The following is a 13,158-nucleotide window of genomic DNA, read 5'->3' as shown; positions in this document are numbered from 1 at the left end:
CTGATGTGGCAAGAGAGTGGGTTACACTTCCCATTGTGCAAGTGGTCATCAGTTTGCAGGGGGTATGTCAGCGGCTCCATTAGCCGATGTGTCAGTTCGTATTATGATATAAGTTCTACATGATTACAGATTTTATTTGACTTGAAAGCAACAAAAAGAATATTCGAAAAGCTTTATTATGTATTTCATATTTATTTGATTTAGAGGTCCAAAAGATTATGTATGTAATAGGAGTCAGAGGGTTCGCTCGGCCCTAAGTAAGGGTCGGGTGCCCATCACACCCTAGTAAGATTAGGGTGTGACAGGGTAAATAAATTCACTTTTGAAATGGTCAGGTGTGTAATTGGTCGTTTGTATAGTTTAAGTGTGATATCGACATTTTGGGTATAGTTTAGGGATGTTTTGATGTATTTTGCCTATATATATATATATATATACACACACACACACACACACACACATATATATGAGTATGAATGCATGTATGATATCAATGCCCACAAGAGTATATCAATGACAACCGTGCCAACATGGACATATATCCCAACATCAATAGCTGAGAGATACGGGTTCGCACCCATGGATAAGTCACTAAGTATTCATATCAGAGTATCATGAAAGATGAGATTGAGTACACTGCATGATATCAATGAATGATGACTACATATCAAATCAATAGTGCCACACATGGACACATATTACCATAACAGTCACAATATCATAGCTTTCCTTTCCTTCCCAACAACATCAACACATGATAAAATACGATCTCCAAATCATAAGGTAAATCACTAAGCAACAGGTGTGGAATCACTCACGTGGCTACAAGCCAAAAAATCACAACAAGGCAAAAGTTTGGGAACATCTTGAGGAGCTTATATCTCAAGATTGGGAAGATTTAGTGAGATTTTGGATTGAATTACAGATTGAACTTCGAGGTTGAAGAAGAAGATTCAGTCACATTTATGTCATTTGTATATCATGTGTATGTCATGCATATAATACTGATGCACATGATATACATAAAACATATATATATATATATATATATATATATCTGACATACGTAATATATACCACTTGTATATTGTGTACAATACGTCGACCTTCGTCTCTGTTCTTTGTTTCAGCTCAAATTCTTCAATCAAAATCACTCAAAAAACTTATTCAGATGATCCGAATTTTAAATAACAACTTCCCTGGCAAGATCTGAACATCCCCAATATCAATTTATCAAATGAACACAAACTCCATTTTCAAAGCTCCCCAATGGAGTGTTTAGTTTCCTCCCCTCAATCAGTCACATCAGCAACAATTTGACTATCTGCAATGGTGGAGTTGAGAGGGGGGAAGAGAAAGGAGGACGGAGAACCAGAAATTGTGAGAGAAATTTGAGAAGAATGGGGGATAAGTTTTAAGAGTCCAAAATCAACAAATTGTATTAATAACCAAAGAGTCAATTTCAAAGCTATAGCCAGTTCAGACACAAATTTATTATTCTCTATAACGAGAGACTATACTAAAGCATGAGTTGGTAGCTCTAACATTACAAATGTAAACTATCTCCCTGGCTAAAGTTTCCCAGCTTCTTCTTGTCTTCTCAAAGATTCTCTGATTTCTCTCCAGCCAAATAGCAAAAGACATACTCAACATACACCAGTCTCAAAATATGTGCAGTTTGAGACTTCCCTTTAGAGCAGCATCTGATCTTGCTGAGGTGTTGATCCCAACTATTGCAAGGACTGTGCTGTTTCTGTAGCCATTGCATGATCCTTGTCCCGACCTGTTGAGTATAAGTACAGCTGACATACCGGTGATGTCGCGATTCATACTGACTCTGGCAAAACACACAGTCCAGTTCTACCATCAATCCCCATTTACTTAGCCTAATCTATGTCATCAACACGATGCGACTGAACAAGATGAAATCCTATCTTTACGAATGTAAGTAGTCCCAGTAAAGGTAATCAGATTTCATGTGAACTAAGAGGAAGAAGGTTCATTGAGTTCAGGTATAATAGTTAATATTGACCGATTTTCAGATGATATGCCAAAAACAAGAAATGCAAATGAATGTGAATTTCACCTGTTCTCTTATTTCCACGAGAAGCACTGGCAGTAGAAGTACCATAGCCCAATGCGCACGCAGGAATCTCCTTAAGATCAAATGCACAACTATTGAGGCCTTGTCCATTTAACTCTTCCGGACCACCCGGCTGGAGGCAATAAACCTGATCATCACATTGTAGGTTGCAAGGGTTCATCACATAAGCTCTACGGAGGTTAGGATTAACAAGATTCTGATATAAATTCCCACTTTCCATTGGTTCTGATATAAATTCCCACTTTCCATTGGCTTCTGGTACGGAAATGGTCCAATTTCACCTTCAATTCTTCCTCGGATGTCCACGAGCAAGCACTTGAGCCTGGAAATTTCAGCTTCCAAGAAAGGTTGACCGTGGAGCCGCTTCAACAGTTGCTGATTTATAGCCCTCAATCTGACTACCTTATCCTCTAATGATGCAACCCGAGCTTTATTTTTCAAACGGAACTTGCGAACTGCTTCCTTATTACTCAAAGACCGTTTCTTTCCTCTATCAGACTCTGCAGTAGTATTGTCACTCAGGATCTTATCATCCTCACATGGAGGCATGGAGCTGGTGGAGGAGGAGCAACCTTGGTGTGAACATGGTAACAAGTGTGTGTGTGAGAGTTATCAGGACCAGTTGGATTGCAAGTGTGGGTATGAATACAAGCATGCATGTCCGTGAGAATTTCATTAAAAAGCTTCTTCACCAAACTACATTCGGGAATTTCATCGAAACTAGAACTTGACAACATTTCTTGGTTAGAGAATTCTAGCTCCCCGCTGTCCATTATAGAAATCCAAAAGAAACTAAGCCCTGCAGGTAAACCACAGGAATTTAATAGACTCCTATTGAGATGATATTCAGCAATTGAGTCTATAAAATGCAACAACAGGCATAAAGTTGGAAACTTTAACAACAAAAGAGTAGGATGAATATTTCTTGCTAGGAAAATTGAAGTTTTCATAACCGAAAATCTAACAAGACTTTCACTAAGTTCAAGATCAGACAGCTTAAACTAACCAGCTTCCCTCCACTGTGAAGGAGTCATGCAAATTCCCACTGCATTTGGCTCAATAATTTTCCGGCATAACAGCAATTCTCAAGACTCAATTTTCACATCGGACCAACATTGTTATCAAATCGGATATGATTGAGTATCATTCATAAGTATTATTAACAAAAGGCATATATAGTCAATTTTGCATAATTTAAGGGCATATTTGGTCATTTTTCGCTTATTAATCAGCTAATTAGGTCAATTGAGGCCTCCGGCTAAATTAAGGACATATTTGGACCAAGGACATATCTAAGCTAAACTATCAACGAAGGCCATATCTGCTCAATTTTGAATACTTTAAGGGCATATATGACCCTTTTCCGTTTATTTTATTGTCCTAAAAGAAACAAAAGTAATTTTCGTAGGCAATTCTCATTACTTTGATTACCATTCAATTAATTAACTCAAACAAACACACACACCGATTCTGATTTTAAAGTGTGAAGTACCTCTGCCTCCACCCTCTCACCAACAATAACTGCACCTCAATCCCACACTATTTGTATAATTCCTGTATGTCCAATTGTCCATTAAACTCAGTTCAGGCTATTTCAAAATAATATTCTTCTTTCTGAAGAATCCAACAGCAAATGTGAGTAACAAGCCATGTATGCATCAAAAAGAAGAAAACCCAAAATTTGCCACATCACAACAGAGAAGGGAAAAAAATGAAATGGAATTATCAAGAACTAAATTTTTCACAATAATATCTAAACAAGGTAAACCTAAACATACTTACAAGTTAAAATAGAGCTCTTACGAAACAGAGTTGGAAAAGACCAAGAAAAGAGCAAGGGTCTCGAGTGTTATTTTAAGGCTGTGAAAGAAGGGTCACTTGAAAGTGCTAAAAAGGGGTGCTTAGATGGATGTCACTTTCAATAATAGACATATGTCAGAGATTACAAGGGAATCACTAGGGAGGGAGAAAAGAGGTAGTATGTCTATGGAATCCCAAATTGGATGCTATTTATACCTATTTGAGGGGCCAATCATAATTATGAACGTGTTACACAATCTATGTGGTTTAGTGATTGTAAAAGAATACTACTTACTTTTTCTTTTTATCAGACAAAAATAAGAGGTGTCGGACAATGATTGGGTTTTAATTATACATATCGTCATTATAAAGTATTTTTTATAGTCTTCTTAAAATGTGAATTTATTATGTTAAAAACAAGATATATTAGCTGTTAACCTCGTTTGTTTGGACTTATTAGATGTCTGAATCTGAATGGTTCATATGTTAAGCCATTAAGTACATTTGTTTGCATTAAGATATAAGCATTTATTGAGTTTGAATAGGCCTTAATCATTAAGATCTTGAATCAAGTCTTAATATCATTAAGAGGTATTTTTGTATGAAACTTTTTTATCACCAACTCCAACCCCCACCCCAACCCTCCACCTCAACCCCACGCCCATCCACTCTCCACTCCAACCCAATCCATCCACCTCAACCCCACCTCACCAACCACCCACCCTTCACTCCAACCCCCAACTCCCCACCACCCCCATCCTACCACCAACGCCAGTCCCACCCCACACCATCCACCCCCACTCCCCACACCAATCTTTACCCCACACCACCTACCCCTACTTCCCACCACCAACCCATACACCATACCACCCACCCCACTCCCCACTACCCTTACCACTAACCCCACCCCCACTACCTCCCACCCACCACCCATTCACCCATCCACCCCCGCTCACCACCCACCACGACTACAAAACATCTCCACCATTACTATTGAATGTAAATGTTTCGTTTTTTTTAATAAAATAATATTTTACTAAATTTGTATTTATTTTCTACTATTTAGTTACTTTTTTAATTTGAATTGTATATTTATTATGTTTAAATTAATACATTATGCACATTCAGATATTGAAAAACAAACAGTCTTAATCATTCAGTGTTCAGACCTAGAGACAACATCTTCATCATTCAGATATGCATTCAGATTCAGACGTCTTAATCTTAATGGAAACAAATGAAGTTTAAGCAGGAATAGAAATTTCTTACACTTAAAGTGTATGTAACTTAAACTCTTTAAATAATCAGATTGTGTAAATAAATCCTGTTATCAACAATGTATGAGAATTAGGTCCGATTTACCAAGCCTTAAAAACAGCTATTTAAAGAGATATCCAAAATAAAACACATATTTATAATAACTAGTCTTACGTGTATGTGCGCCGCACGTGTGTATCGCGTGAATCAAAACAATAGCTAGTGTAGACTATATTCGCAGCAGTACATTTTTTGGTCATGATAGAGTAGCCAAATCAACAAAAAGGATCATACACTAAGAATATCGTCTACAAAAAGACATTGGTCAAGATACATGAACATTGTTGACACCTAACTTTTGACCTCCCATAATTTGTTTTAATTACCCAGAGTCCTTGAATATTAAACAGAGAGAAATATGTATTTTTTTTCCAGAAGTTAAAATAATTTTCTAAAATTATTTAGATAATATTTTACCAATTTTGTTTGATCAAATAATTTCTATAAGATTACAAATTAATTTAAGTATTTTCACAATTATAATACTTTTGCTAAATTAACCAGAAAAGAGGATAATTTGCCATAATATTCACTTAATAGTCCAAATTGTTAAAATGTCAATTTGCAAAGAATTTTACTCTGTTTACTTTGCTATTTGTTGAATTTTGCATATTCATACTCCTATATATACATGATATATACATGAGTATACATGTATACTCAAGTTATATTAACTATATAGAAGAGTGAGTTTGCTCACTTTTTCGTTGGCATTTTCGCAAATAAAGTGAAAAGTGAGGGGAGACAACTCCAAGGTTTTCTGTCAATTCATTCAGTTCACGTGCCTCCAACAAGTACACATTGCCATGTGTGTGTATGATGACGGTTGGAGCAAATAGTCTGTGCCATTTCTGAAAAGTAGGTGCCTAAACGTGGCCCCACTACAATTCAAGAATCAAGACCATTCAATTTCTTTTTCTTTCTTACTTTAAGGGGAAAAAAAAGTAGCATGACATCTACTGTGATCTAATTAATTATTTTATTTTGCTACTTTCAATTAAAGTAAACTATTCTTTCCGAATAAAAAAAAAGTGTCCACTTAACTCTTTTTTTTTAGTCAAAAAAAGTATTTACTTATTAAATCAAAAAAGAATTAACTTTATCTTTTTAAATTTGCCCCTATTAAGTGTTATGTGATCAAATCACAATGTCTATTTAATTAAGGATAGTTAGTCAATTTGCATTTTTTTTAGTGATTAGTTTCTTAAGGGGTGTGTAAATGGCTAAATGGACTCTTTTTTCTTATCCGGAGGTAGTAATAGGTTCACTAAAATAGAAAAATAGTATTCTCCGTTTCACTTTAAGGGTTTCCATTTAATTAGATATGGAATTTTAAAAAATAAGAATTTTTTTTAAATCTTATAAATATTAAATTAAGGATTATGTAATATACCTAAACTCTCTTCGAATTTTATGGTGTTAAACATGCAATGTAAAATTTGAATTAAAGAACCAAATAAGAATGACATACTAAAAATAAAAATAAGATACTTGAATTGAAACGGAAGGATTAGCTATAAATTTAAATAGAATATGTATTATGAACTAATAAAATTTTAATTTATTTTTCAAACTTACCAAATTAAAATTTGATAAACAAGTGTTACTTTGGGTCCAATTTATAATACTGACAATATAGTCTTTTTACATTTTAAAATTAATCAAATCAATTTTTCATCTGTTATAACAGATTGCTTGCATTAATTTTCAAATTAGTTCATAATTGTTAATACTAATATTATTTTGTCTCAAATAAGAAAGGGAAAGGAATTCTTTTTACGTAAATTGTCTCTATTTAAAATATTAATGAATTCCATGTAATATTATATTGACAAATTTAAGTTTTCACAAGCTTTTTGTGCATAACCAAATATAATACTATGATATTCTTTTTAACTATTTGGTCCCTGCAATTATATATTCTAATTAATTTGATACATAACTATAAATCGTATATAAAAAAAACTTCAGTAAAATAATTTAAAACTAAATCTAGATAGGATAGTCTAAAAATACGCTCATGATCTGAAATTAAAAGTAAGAATTTTTTTTAAATCTTATAAATATTAAATTAAGGATTATGTAATATACCTAAACTTTCTTCGAATTTTATGGTGTTAAACATGCAATGTAAAATTTGAATCAAAGAACCTAATAAGAATGGCATACTAAAGATAAAAATAGGATACTTGAATTGAAACGGAAGGATTAGCTATCAATTTAAATAGAATATGTATTATGAACTAATAAAATTTTAATTTATTTTCAAACTTACCAAATTAAAATTTGATAAACAAGTGTTACTTTGGGTCCAATTTATAATACTGACAATATAATCTTTTTACATTTTAAAATTAATCAAATCAATTTTTCAGTTGTTATAATAGATTTCTTGCATTATTTTTCAGAATAGTTCATAATTGTTAATACTAATATTATTTTGTCTCAAATAAGAAAGGGAAAGGAATTCTTTTTATGTAAATTGTCTCTTTTTAAAATATTAATGAATTCCATGTAATATTATATTGACAAATTTAAGTTTTGACAAGCTTTTTATGCATAACCAAATATAATACTATGATATTCTTTTTAACTATTTGGTCCCTGCAACTATATATTCTAATTAATTTGATACATAATTATAAATCGTAAATAAAAAAAACTTCAGTAAAATAATTTAAAACTAAATCTAGATAGTATAGTCTAAAAATACGCTCATGATCTGAAATTAAATGTAGTATTTTTCATTATAGTGACTTAAATAATACTTTTAATTATGCATCATTTTATCATGAACAAAGAACTGAAAAATAATCATCGTATCATGCTAACATTCTTTTTTATTATCATTAAGATAAATTACAGGCTTAGTTTTTTTCAAAAATGAGTTAGACTCGCTCCTCTGTTATAAATTCAACTACTGAGCCGAAAAAATGAAAAGTAAGCTCTTCAGCATAACGACGTATAATAATTCATCCTTATAAAATTATAATTTCAGTTTATGAGCAACAAATTGGAAGTAATGACCTTTAGGACAATAATGCATAATGGCTCATCCTCATGAATATTATTATTATTATTATTATTATTATTATTATTATTATTATTATTATTATTATTATTATTATTATTATTATTATTATATTACTACTATATTAGAAGCACCAGTTGGGGTCCCTTGGTCGTCCGTCGTCGTCGTTGGGCCCTTAAAAAAAAAATTTGGGCCCTATATTAAACAGGCCCATTAAAAAAATTTGTGGGCCCCATATATATTAAACAACAACTAATATTAAAAAAAATTGTGGGCCCCATATTAAACACCAACCAGTATTAACAAAAAGTGGATCCCATATTAACAAAATCAAGCAATATTAAAAAAAAAGAAAATGAATCCCATATTAAAAAAACCCATATTAAACAGTCCCATTAAAAAAAATTGTAAAAAAAATAAATTGTGGGCCCCATATATATTAAACAACAACTAATATAAAAAAAATTGTGGGCCCCATATTAAACACCAAACAGTATTAAAAAAAAAGTGGACCCCATATTAACAAAATCAAGAAATATTAAAAAAAAAAATAATGTTAAAAAAAAATTTGAACCCCATATTAACAGAATCAAGCAAAAAAAATTGTGAGCCCCATATATATTAAACAACAACTAATATTAAAAAAAATTGTGTGCCCCATATTAAACACCAACCAGTATTAAAAAAAAAAAAAGTGGAACCCACCACATCCAAACTCACGGGAAAAAAAGTGGACCCCATATTAACAAAATCAAGCAATATTTAAAAAAAAAGTGAATCCCATATTAAAAAAACAAACAATGTTAAAAAAAATTGTAGGCCCCATATTAAACACCAACCAGTATTAAAAAACAAAATTGGAACCCACCACATCCAAACTCACGGGAAAAAAAAAGTGGACCCCATATTAACAGAATCAAGCAATATTAAAAAAAAAAAGTGAATCCTATATTAATAAAACAAACAATGTTAAAAAACAAATGTTTAGAAAATCAAACAATTAAATCAATAATGATGGACTCATTGCCACATGCGTATCAACCAATTAGTGCGAGTAAATGAAATTATTGTACAACAACATACTTAAAATACTTCTATATTAAAATAAGATAGAATTTAATTACTTTTTCATTTTTTTCCTTACTCTAATAAATGTGAAAAGAGATTAATGTCATAAAAGAAAAAATAATATTAAATGGAGATCAAATAATTAATAAGCTGAATTAGTGAAATTCTAATTCTAATTGACGTTTCCTTAAAAAACCGTGTAAAAAATAACATGACAAGTAAAATGAGTTAAATAAAAAATATTTACTAAAAATTAAAAAATAGAAGTTCTTCATGGCCCCATATTAAACACTAACCAGTATTAAAAACAAAAATGGAACCCACCACATCCAAACTCACGGGAAAAAAAAAGTGGACCCTATATTAACAAAACAAGCAATATTAATAAAAAAAAAAGGAATCTCATATTAAAAAAACAAACAATGTTAAAAAAAAAAGTGCTTAGAAAATCAAACAATTAAATCAATAATGATGGATTCATTGCTACATGCGTATCAACCCATCAGTGGGAGTAAATGAAATTATTGTACAACAACATACTTAAAATACTTATATATTAAAATAAGATAGAATTTAATTACTTTTTCATTTTTTCCTTACTCTAATAAATGTGAAAAGAGATTAATGTCATAAAAGAAAAAATAATATTAAATGGAGATCAAATAATTAATATGGTAAATTAGTGAAATTATAATTCTAATTGACGTTTTCTTAAAAACAACATGACAAGTAAAATGAGTTAAACAAAAAGTATTTACTAAAAATTAAAAAATAGAAGTTCTTCATTTAGATAAAAAATCAAATTCCTACTTTGTTTCATCTTAAACATATAAAATTAATATAATAATTTGAATTAGAATTATCCAAATCAAAATTTGATAAAAAAAATTATATGTATTACTTCACTATTACTACTATATAGAAGAGCCGGTTTATAGAGGCAAGATCGTCGTCCGTGTTCGGTCCTACTTTTTTATTTAAGAGTAAAAAAATCCTTTGTGGTCCCACCCACTTTTTTATTTAAGGGCAAAAAAATAACATTTTATACTTTATATTACCAACTCTTCTAAAAAGTAGATAGAAATACTTTATTATATTTCTATTTTTCTAGTATATAGAAGCATCGGTTTACCCATGCTTTGTCGACAGTCACTCTTTAAAAAAAAAAAAAGCTGGACCCCACCCTCCCAAACTCATGAAAAAAGACCCCACCCTCTCCAAACCCATGAAAAAAAAAGATGGACCCAATATTAAAAAAAAAAAAAAAGGCAACGTCAAAAAAAAAAAAAACGTGCACCCCATATACTAAAAAATCAAACAATATTCATGTAATTCCCAAAGTATCACCATCAAGTCAATAATAGTGGATTCAGTGTCACATGCATATTAACCTATTAGTGAGAGCAAATAAAATTATTGCACAGCAAAAAACATGGACCTCATATTATTACTTTTCTTCAAAATATTTAATTGTTGTATTTGCTATTCCGCCATGTCATTTATTTGTTATGTTACTAAAATAAATATACTAAATATATATATTTAAAAAATAAGATAAAATTTAATTACTTTTTTATTTTTATTCTTATATTTAAAAAATAAGATAAAATTTAATTACTTTTTTATTTTTATTCTTATATTTAAAAAATAAGATAAAATTTAATTACTTTTTTATTTTTATTCTTACTCTAATAAATGTGAAAAGAGATTAATGTCAAATGAAGATCAAATAATGAATAAGGTAAATTACTCAAATTATAATTCTAATTCACGTTTCCTTAAAAAACCATGCAAAAGACAACATGACAAGTAAAATGAGTTAAACCGGGAATATTTATCAAAAATTAAAAAATAGCATTTCTTCGTTTAAATAGAAAATTAATTTCTACTTTGTTTCGTTTCAAACATGTAAAATTAATTTAATAATTTGAATTAGAATTATCCAAATCAAAATTTGATAAAAAATAATAAGTATTTTACACTTTTAAATTAATCGAATTAAAATTGAAAGTATCAACTGATGCTTAAATATTGCTATTATTTTATCTCAAAGAGAGGAAAATAGTTTTCTTTTAAACAAGTCTTCTCTTTTAAAAAATATTAATAAATTTTCGTAGCAAACACAAATAAAATAAAGTTTTAGATACGGAGCACAAACTACAATGTTATATTAATCGTATTTTGAACATAGTATATATATATATATATATATTATCACTATCTAAACACAACTACATATACATAGATACACTATAATCCGAAGTGTTGGGCCCGTGCGAAGCACAGGCATTAGCCATCTAGTTATAACTATATAGAAGCATGGGTTTAAACCCGCGTCGTCCATTAAAAAAAAGGTGGGCCCCATACTAAACAACACCAACTAATATAATAAAAAAAAAAAGTGGAACCCACCATCTCCAAACTCACGGAAAAAAAAGTGGACCCCATATTAAAAAAACAAACAATGTTAAAAAAAAATTGCAGACTTTGTATTCGTAGCAAACACTAATATAATAAAGTTTTAGATACGGAGAACAAACTACAATGTTATATTAATGGGAAAAGTATTTAAAACACACTCAAACTATGGCCAAAATTTCCATAACACACCTCAACTTTGCGGGGGTCCTATGACCCCCCTGAACTTATTTTTTGTGTATTATTTACGCTTTCAACCGGTGACCTGGACTAGCAAGTGAAGCTACTCTCCTTCAGCGGGTAAGAGATGATAAAAACTATATGGACCAGTGTATATTTGCCACATGGCCGTCCAAATAACGTTTTTAATTCCCCAAATCCAATATCAAATCCTCACAAACGGCTAGATCTTGTTCTCTTCTTCCACATTGAGTTCTTCCCCAAATTTTGTGGTAAATTTCTTCTCTTTATGTTTCAATTCTTACCCAAGATTGGATTCTTACAATTTCTTTCCCCAAATTCCTGATTAAAAATTCGGGTTAGCTATGGAAGAAACAAGATTGGATTTGAATAAGCTTTGTATGGACAATGAAGATCCAATGTTGAATGCGGAGGTGCGATGCAGTCATGGTGTGTTGCTCCCATTTAAGACTTCCTGGTCCGACAACAATCCCGGAAGAAGATATTGGTCTTGCGCCTACTATGGTTCGAAGAAGTGTAAATTTTTTCGATGAAGGGATCTTTCCAAGTTGATGAAAGATCGAAATACATTATTCCAAAGTTGGTGAACAAAATGAAGGAGATGCATGGAGAATTAGCTTCAAAAGAGAAGAAAATTAAGGAGATGGAAGAAGGATGTGGAAGTTTCGAAATTGCCGAGATGTTGAAAGAGATTGAAATGGAAGAACAATCTATCTCAAGTGATATGAAAATGAAGGAGATGGAAGAACAATCAAGTGTGATTAATCTGGGCGAAATTAAAAATGCAAAAGAGATAAAATCAAAAAAGAATGGGATCAACAACTTTAGCTCTAATTTGATTTTCACATTTTTGTATCTTGTTTTGTTTTGCTAGTTGGATCAGTTGGTTAATGCGAGGAAATGCTTCAACTTGTCATGACCAATTGCCTTAGTGTTTCTAGTATTTTTGAAGTTGAATGGTTTAGTTTTGTGCTTGATGTTAGGTAGGCAGTGCTTGAAAAAATGTCTTTTGTGTTGTGGTTAATGTTAGTTAGGAACTACGTTTCCCTTTTCATTTGTCTTGTGGTTAATGTATGTTTGGAAATCCTTTCTAGTTTTCTTTTGTTTTGTGTTTAATGTAAGTTCGAAATTGATGAATGAAATCCCTTTAATTTAGAAAGAAAAGGTGTTACATGTGCTCCAACATAAACCTTGCTTAAATTGAAAACACGGAGACCAG

At 31.1% G+C, this 13,158-nt stretch overlaps 1 pseudogene; it reads right to left on the bottom strand.

Annotated features, from left to right (window-relative positions):
* Window positions 1–1,069: 1,069 nt before the first annotated feature.
* On the bottom strand, window positions 1,070–4,090 carry LOC132606639 (basic leucine zipper 23-like; annotated as a pseudogene).
* Window positions 4,091–13,158: the final 9,068 nt, after the last annotated feature.

This window comes from Lycium barbarum, chromosome 8 (genome assembly GCF_019175385.1).
Source record: "Lycium barbarum isolate Lr01 chromosome 8, ASM1917538v2, whole genome shotgun sequence".
In the NCBI taxonomy this organism is placed as follows: domain Eukaryota; kingdom Viridiplantae; phylum Streptophyta; class Magnoliopsida; order Solanales; family Solanaceae; genus Lycium; species Lycium barbarum.
The sequence above is the reverse complement of the archived record's forward strand: the minus strand, read 5'-3'. Positions and strand labels throughout refer to the sequence as shown.